Source organism: Emydura macquarii, unplaced genomic scaffold, assembly GCF_026122565.2.
Source record: "Emydura macquarii macquarii isolate MOO-44397 ecotype Brisbane River unplaced genomic scaffold, CSIRO-AGI_Emac_v2 contig_431, whole genome shotgun sequence".
Classification (NCBI taxonomy): domain Eukaryota; kingdom Metazoa; phylum Chordata; order Testudines; family Chelidae; genus Emydura; species Emydura macquarii.
This window is the reverse complement of record NW_027130568.1, coordinates 7204020-7221344: the sequence shown is the minus strand read 5'-3', so window position 1 is coordinate 7221344 and position 17325 is coordinate 7204020. Positions and strand designations below refer to the sequence as shown.

The 17325-nt window shown below is 43.8% G+C and overlaps 1 long non-coding RNA gene across 1 annotated transcript; it reads right to left on the bottom strand.

Annotated features, from left to right (window-relative positions):
* Nucleotides 1-209: 209 nt before the first annotated feature.
* Nucleotides 210-16695, bottom strand: LOC137146251 (uncharacterized). Its single transcript, XR_010917870.1, has 2 exons — nt 16654-16695; nt 210-842 (listed from the first exon to the last, which is right to left on the bottom strand). It is a non-coding gene; the product is annotated as an uncharacterized lncRNA (long non-coding RNA).
* Nucleotides 16696-17325: the final 630 nt, after the last annotated feature.

The window sequence follows — 17325 nt, the reverse complement described above, 5'->3', positions numbered from 1 at the left end:
CTATCCTTTACATCCTGTTCAATAGCATCAGCATCATCAACCCCCTCCCCCAAGTAGCAACAATCTCCTTCTCTTCAACACCACACACACAAACATATATTAAATAATATAGATGGCGTGGCTAATAGCTCTTTCTTCCTTGGCTGATAATTATTTATGACAATTTAGCAAGGGTGGATTACTCTATAATTTATTTTAAAGAGAGCAAATTGGATCTGCAATAACTTTTATTGGTCTGCATTTAGAGTAACATAATAGAAAACACAAAAAGAGAACATGCACTTTTAAAAATATAAAAACAATTCAAAATAACCTCTAAGGCAATCAACTGGAATGTAAGTGTATTGAGACAAAGAACATTTATGGAGTAACAGCTCCCAGAAACTAAATCATACATAACAATAACCGATAATTTACCAGAAAGGAAACACAACCACTCTACAGCCCATGTCGTCTAATTGTCTCACTGCAGAAAACTTACACTACCAAATGTAGTCCAAACTTTGTAGGGATGACTGTTCTGCAGGTTCTGAAAAGTGAATTTGCATTCTAATGTTCAGCAATCACAAATGTGATTTTGCTTCCAGTTCTGCGGACTTGGGTCCTAGATTTTGTAATTTGTGTATAAGTTAGATTCTGTTCAAGTGCCCAGTTGCCTTTGGGAACAGGCACTGATAAACTAAAATTATGTCAATGACTCCTTATCATTTAAAAATCAATATTTTTGAGGTGGAAAACAAACAAGGAAACAAACAAACAACCTTTCTTATAGTTCTGGCAGAAATGTTCCTACTCCACACGATGAGACAAATGCAAACAATGACTTCTGTTCTCTCTTGTGCCTAAACAAATTAAAATGCTGATTAAATAGAATCCCTCACAAAATCCAAAACGTTTTTATGAAAAAACACCATCCTGACAAAGCTATACTACAATAATATATACCAAGAATGTTCACATTAGGCTCCAACAAAATCAGTCCCAAGGTGAAAATATTTTAATGTTCACCCCAAGTAAATGTTGAGCTACAATGCTTCAAAAAGTTATAGCAGCTAGCATTATAACACTAATTTCTTTATTTTTATTTCATATTTAAGTATTCAAAATATTATTAAAAAACATATTGGGGGAGACAGCATGTAATAATCACAAATAAAATCCCATACAACATCTCATCTTAGTTACATTGATTCTGATACAACTACTCAGATGTCTCTGGCAGACATCCATATCTCTTGTGATTTGCTGGAGAGGGGTATCAACAACTGGACTTAGATAAATCTTTTACAGAGTGATGTTCATTCCAAGGAAGTGAAATTCATTAAAAACCATAAGAGTTAAGGATTCTGGCATCAAACAGACCATCTGATAATCCCCCAGGAAAGATAATGGCCATTTAGTTTCAAACCATTATCTAGACAAGGAATAACTTGTTTAGCATTTTGCAAGTTTTAGTAAAGAAGGAAAGAGGCCTGGGGGGTTGGACAGAGCAAAAAATAATTGTCACAAGGACTGTGACTTCAAATTGACAAATGGTTTGGGTGAAAGTTTAAATTTGTAAGCATGTGTATTAATACTTAATAATACTTAATTAATACTTAATAATCTCTGAAAGTGTCAGGTTTTATATAAAAATAATGGGATTCCCCCCTACCCCCCCATATAATTAACTAAATATCCAAATCCATTTCTGAGGCTCATTAACTTGAACTGTCAAGATGGGAAATTTGTAGTGACTCAGTTGTATTGAAAGGTATTTAATGTTCAATTTTTCATCTTGTACCAGGTACCACTAACTCTAAAGAAAACAGAACTGAGATCACAAAGCCCATTTGTGACCCTAGACACCACTGTATCCACATCCTACATGCTTCTGTAATAATGTTTGTATAAAATAGGCCTTTTGAGGAATTGTAGGGAATCTAATAACATGCTGATTATTAATATAATTGTAAAATGCATGTGTTAGTGATTTATGTGAAGTTATGAATTCCCTCTGTATGATATTACTAAAATGTGTTTGAACCAGAAAAGTCTGCAGAGCGGGTAAATAGATTTTTTCCACACAAAGAAAAGGCCAGCACCTTCAAACAAGTGCAATCACAGTCAAGTGACCATTCATTGGCATATCAGAGGCTGCAGGGACAGATCAATGCACATTGTAGAAAGTACCAGTGGGGAAGAAACCAGCATGAAACTTCCTTTATATGCCTCGGCACCTTTCTTCACAGTATTGTGAGAAGGATACATTTCAGAATTTCATTGGACTATAAAAGAGAGCGACACAGAACCCCAAGTTATTTTTCACCTAAGAAGACAAGGGAAACCAGCTCCTTGTACTTCTGTGGAAGATCCTGACTGACAGAAAGTCAGCTCTGGCTAGAAAGAAGAAAGACTGGTAAAAAAATCTACCTTGAACAAAGACTATCACTTGTTAAGTCTTAGCAACTAGAAAAAACAGTCACTAACTTTTCCGTAACTTGTTCTTTGAGATGTGTTGCACATGTCCATTCCAGTGTAGGTGTGTGAGCGCCCTGAGCACAGTCACTGGAAATGTTTTTCCTTGGTGGTAACCATTGTGTTGGCTCCAGCACTCCCTGGCGCTGCGTGCTCAGAGCGCCGGTATAAAGGATCTGGCCAACCCTATGCCCCCTCAGTTCCTTTTTTCCAGCTAACTCCAAAATAAGGTAGGAGGGAGGTTGTGGAATGGACAGGTACAATACATCTCGAAGAACCACAGTTAGTGTGATACTGTATGACTGAATATGACCATTAATATCATTGTTATTGCCACTGTTACACAATTGCAACAAATCTTGTACAAAGTATGTCATCTAAGGTGTCAATGGAAAAGTTATGATTTGCTAAGTATGATTATCCTGTTTATATGCATGTATCATTTTTGTATCTGAAGTTATGAATAATGGTTATGTACTGGTTTCATACATGTGTGTTGGATTCCTGGCTAACACCCACTAGATAAGATTTACATCAAGGCTAGACAGCTATGTGTTGATTGCCCATTAAGGACACTTCACTTTAACAAAGGGTGATAGAAGAAACTCATCCTGTCCAGTAAGCCTTCCTGCGGATGCCTCAGCAAGAATATGGGCCATGGCTGCCTCTGAGAGTCATCAAGCCAGGTAGGACATGTGATATGCTCATGTGACCCTAGACTCCATCTTGAGCCAGTGACTTTCCACAGAGTATTTGAGCTGTGTTTGAGACAGTAAATTTCCAGGCATGTGCCAGAAGATATAAAAGACCCTGGACACATCTCCATTTTGCCTCCTTTCTGCCCTGATTTTCTGGACAGTGGATTTACAACTAAAAGAGACATTTTGAACTATGGACTGAGGACCTTCCAATCTTTTGGAAGTTACCAGACAGACTTTACAAGATAGCAGCTTATTCCACCACTGTTACAGACTTTGCAATTATTTGTATGTATATAATCTATTAACTATTATTAACTCTCTTCTTTCTTTTATTATTAAACCTTTAGTCTTTAGTTACTAAAGGATTGGCTTCAGTGTGCTTATTGGGTAAAATCTGAGTTATATATTGACATGTCTAAAGGCTGATCTCTTGGGATTAGACAAATCCTATGTTTGATTAAATTTTTTTCAGTAGCCACTCATCATAGAGTCCAGTGTTTGGGTGGGACAAGGGCTGGAATGCCAGGAGACTGCATCTTTGACTTCTGGTTAACCAGTGTCATCAGATAGAAGTTTACTTTTGTTACTGGCTTCATATAATCTAATGACAGAATAACCAACAGTTTGGGGTGTGACTACTCTAATTCCCAGAAGTTGTCCTGAATTTGGCATCCTCAGCTGTGACCTACTGAGGCACGGTGGCAGTTAATAACTGTTTTTTCTTCTTGGAGTGTTTGCACACGTCCATTCCAATGTAGGTGACTTCCAAGATGTAACATAGGGTGGTGGGATTGAAGTTCAGGGACATGCTGACTGAAAAACAGCTCTACCAAAAGTGACATCGTCCCTGGCTTGTTGAGTGATGGCGTAATGAGTAGAAAATGTATGCACTGACGACAACAATGCTGGATAAGGACTGGGGCCAGGAATGCCGCTGCTGATGGACATAAACAGGCAGGGGGGAGCACGTTCCTTGGCCCTCTGCCAGGAAGCCATCTGCCTGTGGGACTCTGCTGTGAGGCACGATTTCCACTTTTCTGCCTCTCACCTCCCGGGAGTGAGGAACTTAGTATTAAAGTCTGCAGCCTGGTCCTGGGGCAGGGCCTCGGCGAACTGCCTAAGGGAGTTCCACAGGTTGAAATTATATCTGCTCAGGAGGGCCAGATGGTTGGCAATCCTAAACTGAAGGCTTGCCATGGAATAAATCTTTCTCCCAAACAAGTCCAGCTTCTTATTGCCCTTGTTCTTGGGAGTCGACCCCAGCTGATCTTGCCTGTCTTGCTGGTTAGCTGCGTCAACTACCAGGGTTCCCGGGGTGGGGTGTGTGAACAAATACTCAAACCCCTCAGCCAGGACGTAATAGTTCTTTTCGGCCACCTTTGACGTAGGGGCGACCGAGGAAGGGGTTTGCCACAGGGCCTTCACAATCTTAAGGACCCCTTTGTGGACCAGCACATTAAAGAGGCTATCTGCTGCCTCTTTTAGCTCCTCCACCTCCAATCCCAGGTTGGAGGCCACCCTCTTGAGCAGCTCCTGGTTTGCCCTGAAATCCTCCAGTGGCACAGAGTGATCCCGGGAGACTGCCTTGTCAGGCGAGGAGGAAGAGGACTTCAGAAGTGCAGCCTGTGGTTGTGCCCCCTCCTGGCAAAGGGTTGCACCCGCTGAGGTTCCCTCCAGGGGGTCTGATTCCTCGTCCGAGAAGTGGTGTTGATGGGCCTTGTCCTGTGCCAGGGGCATGGACTGCACCCCTGACAATTTAATGGATTAGGGCCCCGGCCCCACTTAGATACACCAAGGGGTCCAATAAGGCCATTGTTGCGGCCACTGTCCCTGAGCCCAACCCAGGGCCAACTGCACCACAAGCTCTGACGCTTTGTGGGAGCGTCGACTCGCCCGATGACTGTCTCCCTGGAGGACCCCAAAGCATCGTTGGACTCTGACCTGGACTGGCAGTGCTATATTCGTCCTTGGTCCCGGGCACCCTTCTGTGCCGGGGGCCGCCCTCTCGATGCCACCGACCTGGAGGACAATGATGACTGCCTCCTTCGCTGCGAGCGGTGCCAACGAGCGGGGGTGCACTCCAAAGAGCTAGAGGTACCGGAGCGTCATCTCGGTACCAATGATTTCCACTCTCTTGCCCTGTGGCTCTGCAAACATCTTCAGTGACTGAGGTCGGCACTGTCCCGACCTCAGTACCGAGCCAGACTCATGCAACTGCGGTGCCAAGTTTTCCTCCAACGACCAGGTTCCATACCACCTCGATGCAGGTGAACTCATCGGTGCCGGGTCCTCCGACCGTGACCAGGTTCTGCGCCATCTGGGTACGGGCGAACTACTTGGTGCCGAGGATCTGGAATGGGAGCTGTCCCCGAGGGCCGCCTGGCAGACCTCGACCGGTGCCGACTCCTGGTGTGTGCTGCCTCTGGTGCCGGGGAGCAACGTCGGCGCCGAGAGGGAGACTCCACGTCCCATGCCGGAGCAGGTCGGCTCGACGACACTGACCTGGAGCAACTACAAGGGGAGCGGCTCTGCTCCACCCTCGGAGACCGTCTGGCAGGCAATCTTCCGCCCCATACCGGGGATCTCCACCGGGGACCCAACACGGGTTTCCCCCATGACACCGGCCCCTTCTTCCTTGGCAGAGGGGGGGCGGAGGTGGTGTAGGCAAGACCAACAGGCCCTTGCTGCCTGAAAAGCCTTCGGTGTCGACAGAGTCGGCAGGGGTACTCTCCCACTCCCAGGAGTTGGGGGAGGCTCCCTGACCGGAGAGGCAGGCACCGGAGAAGTTTCGATTGGCTGGGTTCGGTGCATCTACGTACTCGACCCTGCCCGTACCGTCGGTGCAGGGAAATGTCCGTGCTCCGTGCGCTGCTTCTTTCTCCTCAGTGCCAGTGATGTTGCACGGTGCCAAGTGGAGGGCGGCGCTGATGGGGAGCTCTGTACTGAAGTCACGCTCGGTACCGAGGCGGAGCAGGTCGGTTTGGACGCCGAGCAGAGTGCTGGCTCTATCAACAGGGCTTTCAACCGTATTTCTTGGTCCTTTTGAGTCCTTGGTTTGAAAGCACTGCAGATCTTGCACTTGTCCTTTCTGTGGGCTTCTCCCAGGCACTTAAGGCAGCAGTCGTGGAGGTCACTGAACAGGAAGGCCTTCCCGCAGGAGGCACACTGCTTGAAGCCCGGCGACTGGGGCATGGCCCGGACGCGCGAGGTCCCTGCAGGACTGCCTTATCTCTAACTATACTTAACAACACTTAACAACTACTTAACTAAATAAAACTAAACGTAGAATACCAAACAAGTCTCTTAAAAAAGGAGAATAGTACGTGCTGTGAGCAAGGCTAGTTCCAGCAACCGTCACAGGTGGAAAGAAGGAACTGAGTGGGCGTAGGGCTGGCAGCGCCTCATATACCATGGCATGTGTGCGGAGCCAGCACTACGGGATCTGCTAAGGGGAAAAACGTTCTGGGTAACCATGCACGGAGGCATGCACACACCTGTAGTGGAATGGACATGAGCAAGCACTTGAAGAAGAATGTGAAAATAGGCATCTTTCAAATCGAGGGAGGCATACCAGTCCCCGGGATCCAGATAGGGGATAATGGAAGCCAGGGAGACCATGCAGACCTTCAGTTTCTTGAGGTTGCCGCTGAGTTGGTGTAAGTCTAGAATAGGCCTGAGACCACCCTTGGCTTTTGGAATTAGGAAATAGCGGGAGTAAAATCCCTTCCTTCTTAAATCCTATGGAACCTCTTCCACAGCTCCCACTTGGAGAAGAGCTTGTACCGCCTGGACTAGAAGTTGCTTGTGAGAGAGGTCCCTGAAGAACGACAGGGAGGAGGGTAGCAGGGGGTAGAAATAAATTGGAGAGTAAAACCTATCTCCACGGTGTTCAGCATCCAACAGTCTGTGGTGATACGAGACCATGCTGCGCTTAAGTGGGATAGGTGGTCCGAAAATAAAGGGGATGCAGGATCAGGTGGCACAGGAACTGGTATAACATCACGGGTATCCCATTAAAAGATGCTTTGAACTCACTGGGTGTCTGGGCGGGCCAGATGTCGATACAGAGATACACAGGGGTGGCTATCTGTGCCTAAAATCCCTATTCCATTTCCTCTGCAGGTCTTGACAGGACGATGAGGCGGAGTACTGGTAGACTGCTGAAGCCTGTAATGCTTCCTCGAAGTCGCTGTGGTATAGAGAGTCCTTCAGAGTCCTCTAGAGTCCTTCAGCTCATGGACTGTCATGTCAGTCTGCTCCAAAAAGAATGATGCACCTTTGAAGGGGAAGTCCTGAAAGGATTGCTGGAGACTGAAGCTCCTATGTATGGCTCCTATGTATGAGCTCCTATGTATGGCCACTGCAGAGGCCATGGACCTGGCTGCCGAGTCTGCTGCATCCAGGGCTGCCTGCAAGGAGGCCCTGGCTATCGCCTTCCCCTCTCCACCAGCGATGAGAACTCCTGCCTGGACTCTTGGAGAAGCAAGTCTTTGAACTTCAACATGGAGTCCCATACATTGAAGTTGTATCTGCCCAGCAATGCCTGCTGGTTGGCGATCCTAAGCGGGAATCCCCCAGTAGAATAAACCTTTCTACTAAAAAATTCCAGTTTCTTGGAATCTTTCGCTTTAGGAGTTGCTCCTTGTCTCCCCCTTTCAATGGCCACAGAGACCACCAGAGAAGGGCGATCAGAGTATAGGAATTCATAACCCTCAGCGGGCACAAAGTACTTCCTCTCCAGTCTTTTTGATGTGGGGGGAAGGGAGGCTGGGGTTTGCCACAGGGCTTTCACTGTGTCTATAATGACTTCACTGAGACTTTCAATGGGCCGCCGTGACCAGGATGTCAACAAGGCTATGGGAGGATTCTTTCACTACATCCCCTTGCAAGTCTAAGTTTGAGGCCACCCTCTTCACTTGTTCCTGGTGGGCCTTATAGTCGCCTTGAGGAGGCAATATGCCTGCCACTGATACCACCTCGTCCAAGAAAGAGGAGGCCCTGCACTGGCATGGGGCCCTCCTCCTCTCTTTCTGTGCCAATGGGATTCCATGGTTCCAGATCCTGAAGCTTGGTACTGGGCTCAGTACTGAAGTCCGGATCGGGCACTGCTTGATGGTATGGAGGTGCCCTTCTAATGATGGCTACTGAGTCAGAGCATCACAAATGGGGTCCTGGCATCAGGGGGAATCCCCATGGGTTCCAAAAGGGACACTGCCTTGGCATAGGCCAGGGACTGGTAGGCCAAGAACTTAATGGCACTCCTGTGCCGGGATTCCCAGTGGGATAGGGATGACTGGAGGGATACAAGGGTGAGTCCTCAGATGAGAGGAGTATGACCCAACCGCTGAATCAGATGATGAGCCCTGCTCCGGGGACCATGGAGTTGTGGTTCCTACTGGTGCCAGTGATCAGTGCTGGGGCAGGAAGTCTTGCACCAGGACCAGCAAGGACAGTTTCCCTCTGGATGGTACTGCAGGGCCTGGAACCAGACAGCACCTTGGGGCTACATGCTCCCTCCTGCCCACCACCACCACCAACTCTTGTACTGCAGCAACAGCAGTGCAAAGAGTGCCAGCAGGTCTCTGGCTGCAACAAATGCCTCCGAAGTGGACGGCACCACAATGGCACTGGTGCCGCACTGTCCCTATGGTATCAATGGCTCATCTGGGACTGGAGTCCACAGTACCTGAGTATGGGCCAGAGTCAACAGTGTCGCCTGTGATCCTCAGGCAGAGGAGTAGCTTGACTTAGGTCACACTCCACTATGCTCCCCGTGCCTGGCCTTTTTTGGAATTGGGGCATGTTCCCTTTCGGCCAACTTCTTTCTCAGCACCGGGAATGGTGAAAGGTGCTGAGATTCCCGTACAGCAGGAGGAGCACTCTGCACTGATGCTAAAGTGCGGTGCCGAATCCAACCAGCTTGTCTGGGAGGAAGGTCTAAGCACCGTTTTCATCAATAGGAACTTTAACCTGGCTTCCCGGTCCTTATTCATACGAGATTTAAACTCACGGCACATCTGACAGCAATCCCCAATGTGAGCATCACCCAATCACTTTAAGCAGCTAGAGTATGGATCACGCAAAGGCATAACCTTGTTGCAGAAGGCACAAGGCTTGAAGCCCAGTGACCAAGGCATGCCTTGGCACTAGGAATGGACAAAACTCTGCTAACTGATGGAGAAGCGCCAACTAACTAAACTAGCAATTATTTACACTCTAACTATACAATATGAAGAAACAAAGACAAATGAAGACCATTGAGAACAGCTTGCCATAGCAAGAACAGGTCCAGTGATCATCACAGGCCGTAAGAAGGAACTGAGGGGGCACAGTGTTACCTGGTTCCCAAAATGACAAAATTCCCTTCCTCCAGGATGTCTAACCAGACCTCAATTTTAGAGTGCTGTGTGCAAAGGTGAGCTGATGTATGCACTGAATGAGTGTCGCATGCAGACGATTTTAGAGCTGTGCGCACAGTTTTTGAGGTGTAGTGTGCTAAGTTGTGTACCATGTGCATAAGGCGGGTAAAGGAATAGTTCTGATTGGTGGGAGTTTCCATACTTAAGACTTGAGAGCTTTCCTACTATTGCTGTTCACCCACGTGGCAGCCTCCAGTCAGTTTACTCCCATTCTCCTGTGACCCCTGAGAAGGATGATCCTTCTGTCAGTGTTGACAGAGAGACTTACCTTAAGTTTTTCGTATCCCTGCTGTGGATTAATCCTTGTGGCTCCTGGTTTCTGTTCCCTGCATCTTCATTGTTCCCTGTTCCTGTCCTGGTTCCTGCCTCCTGAGTCTTTGTCATTCCCAGCTCTTGTCCTGGTCCCTGCCTCCTGCATCCTCACTGTTCCTGACTCCTGTCTACTCTGTCCCTGCGGTTCCCGTTCCCTACTGGTCATGTTTTCTGTCTTCTCTGTAGATAGACTGGGAGGTGAGTGTAACAGATCTAATTTCTTGTTTATACCCGATACTGAATTGTTTATTCTTTGGGGTTCCAAGCTTTACTGTCTTTCTGGTTCCGTGCTAAGAGATGTGTTTGGTTCACAAGTTGTCTCAGTCTTCCCTCCAGTGAGGCCCTGGCTGACAGATGCTGGCTGAGGTCAACGGCTTGGGAGGTTCAAATAATAAATTTGAACTTGTTGATTAATTTGCATTTTGGGGTGTGGTTCAGGCACACTGGCTCTGGGTGGGAACTGAGCTTGGTATCACGGCATCTCCTTGCACATAATGAGAAAAGTCAACATAGGATCAGCTGGGCCTTTTCACTGGCGCTAGGAGCACATGGCACCAGGAGGGACCAGGGCTGACCCAACAGGTACCCCTGGGGGAACGATTTCTGGTGACTATGCTTGGGGCACGCACAAACCTACAGTGGAATGGACATGTGCAAGCACTCAAAGAAAAAAGCATATTTTACTTTTATTTGGTTGTAACCATTTTTGTCTTTATTCCTTGTACTTAAACTTACTTAAAACCTCTCTCTTTTTGTTAATAAACTTGTTTTACTTTTATTCTATACCAGAGATTCTCAAACAGGGGGACAAACCCCTTTGGGGGAGGTGAGGAATGTAATCGGGGGGGGGGAGAGAAGAGGGGGATGAGGGGATGAGAAGCTTTAGGGGGAAAGAAACTTTTTTCACACATTTTGTCCACAGCAATTACTAGCACATCTGATTCCTCCAGACATATCAGGTGCTCAGATGGCGCTGTGCATTTGACGACATTATGCATTTTGATGGATTTCTGTTAAGCTTGCACAACATTATACAAAGTTGTTGCCATTTGTATGTTAATCCATTTGCTATGACGCTATGTGCACACTTAATTGTAAGCATTGACTACAATTATAGTTTTGATTTTGCTCTTATTACAATGGATAATTGGCTCTGTTTGAATCAATGTCTTACTGTTTTTAATATTTAGTGAGAGTTGCATGTTGATTTTTTAAAATTGGTATATGTACTTGTGTGGGGGGGGCAGGGCATAAACTACTACAGACACTAAAATGGGGGTGTGATCAAATAAGTTTGAGAACCACTGTTCTAAATCAACCCACTACTTTGTTGACTTGAAGTGATTATTAACTGCAGTTAAAGCAACAAACTGCTGTGCTTTTGTCTTTTTTAAGGAGCAATGGAACTTATTATTCCCCTGAATGTTCTAGGAGAAGACTGGACAGATGGTTTTGGGGAATTTTGGGAGTGAGGATGTGTTGACGTCACTTAGCTAGTAGTATCGAAGGCTTGGGAGACTATGGTGTAATAATCAGGCTGCTGTAGTCAGAACTGCTGAAGAAGGGCTGCTCAACACAAATACTCAGTGCATGCTTGTATGCTAGCTGGGAGCATCTAGACAGGGAGCGACAGAAGCAAAGCAATTTAAGGCACTCAGGTTTAGGACAAGTGGTAACACTTCTCACTGGTCTGATTTGCACCACAGAACATGACACCATTGCAGCTTCATTCCTTAACTTCAATACTCTTCTGAGGATTCAAATTCAGAAAAACACAAAACGAAAGTTCAATTCACTAAAGAGAATCAGACAGTCAACTTACAAGCAAATGTCACTGTATTTCTGCTCCAATATTAGTTTGGGTTCTATTTATGAAGTCAAGGTCTATAACATACTAATTACAATGTCTCATTATGTAATAATGAGAATAAATAAGTTCTATGCTCTTGTAAAACTATGATGGATGGGTATGTTCATTTTTATTTTACTCTGTAGATGTTTTAATATTTAATAAATGATTAACAGTCATTAAGCAAGGACACTGTTGCCTGATGTTTGATTCCTTCTGTGTTCAGGTAAACAGAACTTTATGTCTTTGTAAATAAACAAGATTGCCTCAAATGAAATACCTGACTCTCTCACCAAATTTTCCTAATTGGAACCAGACTGACCAAATCTCCTGGTATGTAACAAAAAACTCCTGATTCCTGATTTAATAATGTTATCTTCCGCAATGTGGAAGGGGGAACTCAGGGAAGACCATCTCGTGGTGCCAGGGCCAGGAACAGGTCATCACGGGGTGTTGCAGGGCAAGGCCCTGCCTGAATGCTGTAGCTAGAGAGCTTCAGTTGCCACTGGAATAGGAGGTCATGGCTGCTGACATCTTGGATCACATAGCTCAATAGTGGCTCATGCCCTATGAGACTGGAATTATGCTGTCTTGCTATTGGCTGAGGTGGGAACTGTGAGTGTGTCCCAGTGGAAGAAGTGAAAGAGAGAGATACACACACACAACCGGAGAGGAGTGGAACTGGGGAGAGCACAAGGGGGTGGAAGTGCCTGATGCCTTCCCTTGTAGTGAGCTCAATGTTGGGCAGGGAGGGAGAAAGGGCTCAGGCTGGGTCTGTGGGGAAAGGGTCTGAAAGGAGTGCGAAGCTGCGGTTAACTCAGCTCTGGAGGGCCTGGGACTTATGAATTGGAATCTGAGCTGGGTGGGGAGGGCCACTGATGGGCTGGGGTCTCACTTCATTGAGACACTGAAGTCTGATCAGTTATTATAATGGGTTTACGTGATTTCTCCCTCCTAGAGCCCTTTCTCTCCCAGCTTTCAAAACAGGAACTCTCTGGAGGCATAATGCTCTCAGAAAAGAGCCAGTTATTTTAATCCTCCCACTCCGCACGCCAAATACTGTGCTCTTTGTAATGAAAGTTTAATATAGACAGTTTTGTCCCCTTGCATCCATTTCTAAAAGAAGAATTACAGCAATAGTAAAGAATGAAAAACATTGAAATGAACAATTTTATATATGGATTTAATTTGCTGAAACTTTAGCTCCATGTGGGAGGGAAGAATCGGTGCATCAAGGGTGCAATTATTTTTACAGAATACAGATTTAATATAGCGGTCATAGTCTGATTAAAGATCCCACCTTAATCATTGGCTATCTTGTTTCTAAATATGCAAATGCTTAATAGAAAAACATACAGCAGCCTGTTTTTCAGGAGTGTATGCTGTGGCGAGAGCCAAGGGGGTGGTGTGGCGAGCTAGGGTCAGCCCCTTGAGTCAGGAGCTGCTGCTGCGAGGTGAGTGTGGGGCAGGCTCATGCTCCAACTCCTCCAGGGTCTTCCAATCCAAATCCCCCCCAAATTACTTTGAAAATGTTGATCATTATGACTGGAATAACCTTCAACACTCCAAATTTGGCTAACCAGCTAGGTCAAAAGGGATAACAGTATCAACAAGGGACTGCAAAATGGCATCAAGGGGGAAAATTGATACAGTTTAGTAATTAAACGTGCAATGTTAAATCGGAACAATCCTACACTCATGGACTGATGGACTGGATAAATAAATTTAGCATTAAACCATTGGTAAGGTATGTGGTTTTTTGCATGGCTCAGGGGTTTCAACCTCTTCAGAAAGGCACTAATACTTACTAATGAACATAATCCATAGTAGATTATTATTACTATCAAAGCTGGTCAGGAAATGATTTTTTTCTGATGAAAAACTTCGGGGATTTGTTGAAAAATCATAAACTGAACATTTTCAGGTATCAGTTTTCCAATTAACATACAGATATTTCCATCTATAACAATTTTTGTCTGTGAAAGATTTCAACCCAGCATATTTTAATCGAAAATGTTCATTCTATTCAAGCTATTACAATACTATTTACATTTCTATTTCATACTTAGTAAACGTTTTAAAAATAGTTTTGTTAAACCAAAAGGTAGTTTTGTTCCATTACAAAAAGTAGTTCCTAATAAAAAAATTAAAACAGAAGGACTTTTCTACATGTTTTCATAGGGTGAACCACATTTTAATAGAAGTAGTCTTGTGGACCTCCCTACCCATCCATTCAGAATTGGTGAGACCACTTCCCTTTCTATTTGTGATCATGTGGCTCACCTCTCCTCCCCTTCATAATCACATAATATCCCTGCGACATCTGTAGCAATTGCTTCAATGGAAAAGTAGTATTTTCAAAGTATTTAATATATTTTAAGCTTCTTTAAATGAAATTCAGCAACTAAAACTGAGGAAGAAAATCAGCTCTACATGACAAGGCAGATTTCTGCAGATGAACAGAAAGTGCTTTGAGAATAAGAGTGATTCACAGAACAGTTTGGGAACAAATGTTCTGCTATTTTAAATATCTTTATTGCTCTAACCCCTTTTATATTTGTAACTTTTTTCTCCCCTTCTTTTAAGATCCTTCTGCACCTCTCCTGACCTCCCCTACAATCCCAACTTCCTTTAAAACAGCAGTTTTGTGACCCAGAAAACCACAGCAATTCACTTCCTTTTATAAAAGATTAAATTGGAATACTGAACATCTGCAAATTTAATTTTTACCTTAGAAAATGAATGAAAAGTGGCTGAAATGGTCTATAAACTGCTAAAAATTTTGGTCATATAGATTTTGGTTAAACTATAAAGGTTTGACTCTTAATCTTTAACTTCTCTTATTGTCCCAAGGAAAGGCCTGAGTTCCTCTCCCAAGAGAAGGTGATTTTATATATAGTGGACAAGATTTATTAAATATTGTTCCTGATGCACTTCTCACACTGGCTTTATATCAGTGTGATCCTACTGACTTTAGTGGAGATACCCCTGATTTCCCCCAACAAAAATTAGAAGAAAATCAGGACCATATCTGTGATTTTCTGTGCCAGAGGTTATGGAGCTTGGCTCCTATTGAGCAGAAAAACTCTCTCCTTTCTGTAAGGAAATTGTAAATAAAAATATTTATATAATTATAAGTTGTGAAGCCAACCACCTCCTGCAGAATACAACAATGAATTTATTTTAAAAACTTCTCATCTCAATATGTTGCCCCATAGTAAAAGTTAAAGGCTCAGGAGTAATCTTAAGAGAACAAATGTCAAATGCAAACAAGCATTTGTAAGTGCTGAATATGGGTGCAACACTGGCACAACAGCAGGACAGGTCAGGATAGTAAAAAGAAGCTGTAGAGCAAGACTTCTTAGTGCCAGACACTCTGGAACCACTACACTGGCAAAGGCTAGTTTAGCAGTAGGTTTCTTTAGGCAGCCTCCAGCACTGAGGAAAAATCCACAGCAACAGGATCCTTAGAAACCATTATATTCTAAACTCTTTGGGACAAAGATTGTCCCTTTTTGTGTTTATACAGCACCTAGCACAATGCAGCTTGGGGAAGCTGGGCCCTACTGGCACACACATAATAAAAAGCTGGAATCAGCTTCAGTACAAAATTTTGATAATGCTAATCTCACAATTCGGAGCAAATGTCTTTAGTACTGAGGCCTTGGTGCTACTCAGAGATTTCAGCACTACAGACTAGGATGTTGAACCCTCTAGCACAGATTTCCTTTTTGATGGGGACATGCCTCAACTGCCTGATTCTGAAGCTGAAGGGGCAGATGACTAATCAAATATCACATCTAAAGACCGGGCTTGATCAGGGCCTGAGATATGAAGGTCTACACACAGAGCACACTCATCTAGGGACTGGGCTTTCCCTAGGCAGAATAAAGAATGGGTTTTTATGTTATTTCAAGGGATGAATCCACCTCAGGGAACAGAGGGGCATGAAATGCACTGCTTGACAGAGCCTGAATGCCTGGCTATCATCACTTATGCTGAAACCAGAAACTGAATTAAAAAGGAAATAATCTTTAAACACTTTCCCTCTATTAAGACCCTGTGCATTCTCATTTATTTGTGTGATGTATACATTGTACTTTTGGTCCAGTCGTGACTCATGTGATCCCTCTCTTCTTTTTTTATTATTTTGATATTTTTCTTTTGGACTCATGTAATCTCATTTATCTTGATGATTGTTAATCATAGAGTCTGCTCCCTCTTGTAAGTTTTGGTTGATAACTTTTAACTGGCAGCATAATGAATGAAACTGCCCTTTTCTATCATGCTCTCTGCATCCCTAATGTACAGGAAGAATGTTTTTCCCTAAAAGACTAATACTAACATAAACTTCCCACATTTTGAGCCCTGAATGGAACTGTATAATTTTTAATGTTTAGCATGGCAGCCCAATTTGTCCTTTTATTAGTTCTTATCTCTGCCCAAATTCCCAGACATCATGCTCAACCTTACAGGAAATGATGCACATAACTTCAGCTGGATAGGGTCCTGTGATGTTAACTATACCTTAGGTTAAAACTGCATTCAGCAACTCACAGAAACTAGATTTCATTTGATTTGAAAAAAGAAAGAGAAATTATCCAATCATACATGAGTTTAAGTCAAGTCGGAGCACTTCTAAGGGCAGGAATCTTTTATATTTCAATATACAGCTTGTTTGCCAGAAAGGATCAGACAAGCAAAATGGAAAGACAGCTCTATCTGCAAGTGTTCGAAGAAACCAAGAACCCTGGCTTTGTTGTTATGTTAGTATTTTATACTAGCATCCAGCTGATCGTATAAGGCAATTTCTGTACAGACAGTTTATAAAGTAGTTGTGATCCTTAAGAATGGGAGAAGACATATAGAGTATTATTTTATGAAAGAGAAGGTCAGATTTGTAACACAGAAATACCTCATTTTTCTTTCCATGCTCCTTTACATCCACATTCTAGATAGAAGGCTTACTTGTTCTGGATTTCTTTGACTTTGAATAACCTCCTCCTTCTTCCTGCTAACAAGTTAAAGTAATAAAGCAAGGTCAATTACAGCACTTTGTGCTGAGTAACACTAAGCCAACAGCTAAACTAACAAATGTCATTTCTTCATATAAGAAATTTTGATTGAACAGCATAGGAAATAGAAAATAAGCATTGATCAATTAAACAATGTTCAGAATGTGGGGATAATGTACAGTATGTAACGGAAGATTAAATTAAAACCAAAATTGCTGAAAATATCCTTTTAAATGTTGGATCTGCCATCCTTTTGCTCATTCACTTAGTTTCGTAAGGTCCCTGTGGAGTTCATCATAGTGTTCTCAAGTCTTGACTATTCTAAATAATTTTGCAACATCTGCAGATATTGCCACATTATTTTTCACCTTTTGATGAAATGAATGAGATACTGGACCAGATAGACCAGTGGTCTAATGTAATAAAGCATTTCCTATATACCTAGTTAGTGCTGTGTGAATACTTATGCAGTGTTGATGTGATCAATGAAGCTGATCGCTATGCACCTCAATTTCATGTCTCAATACTTTGGATCAAGGAGATGGTGGTAATCTGTAACATACCTGAATTAT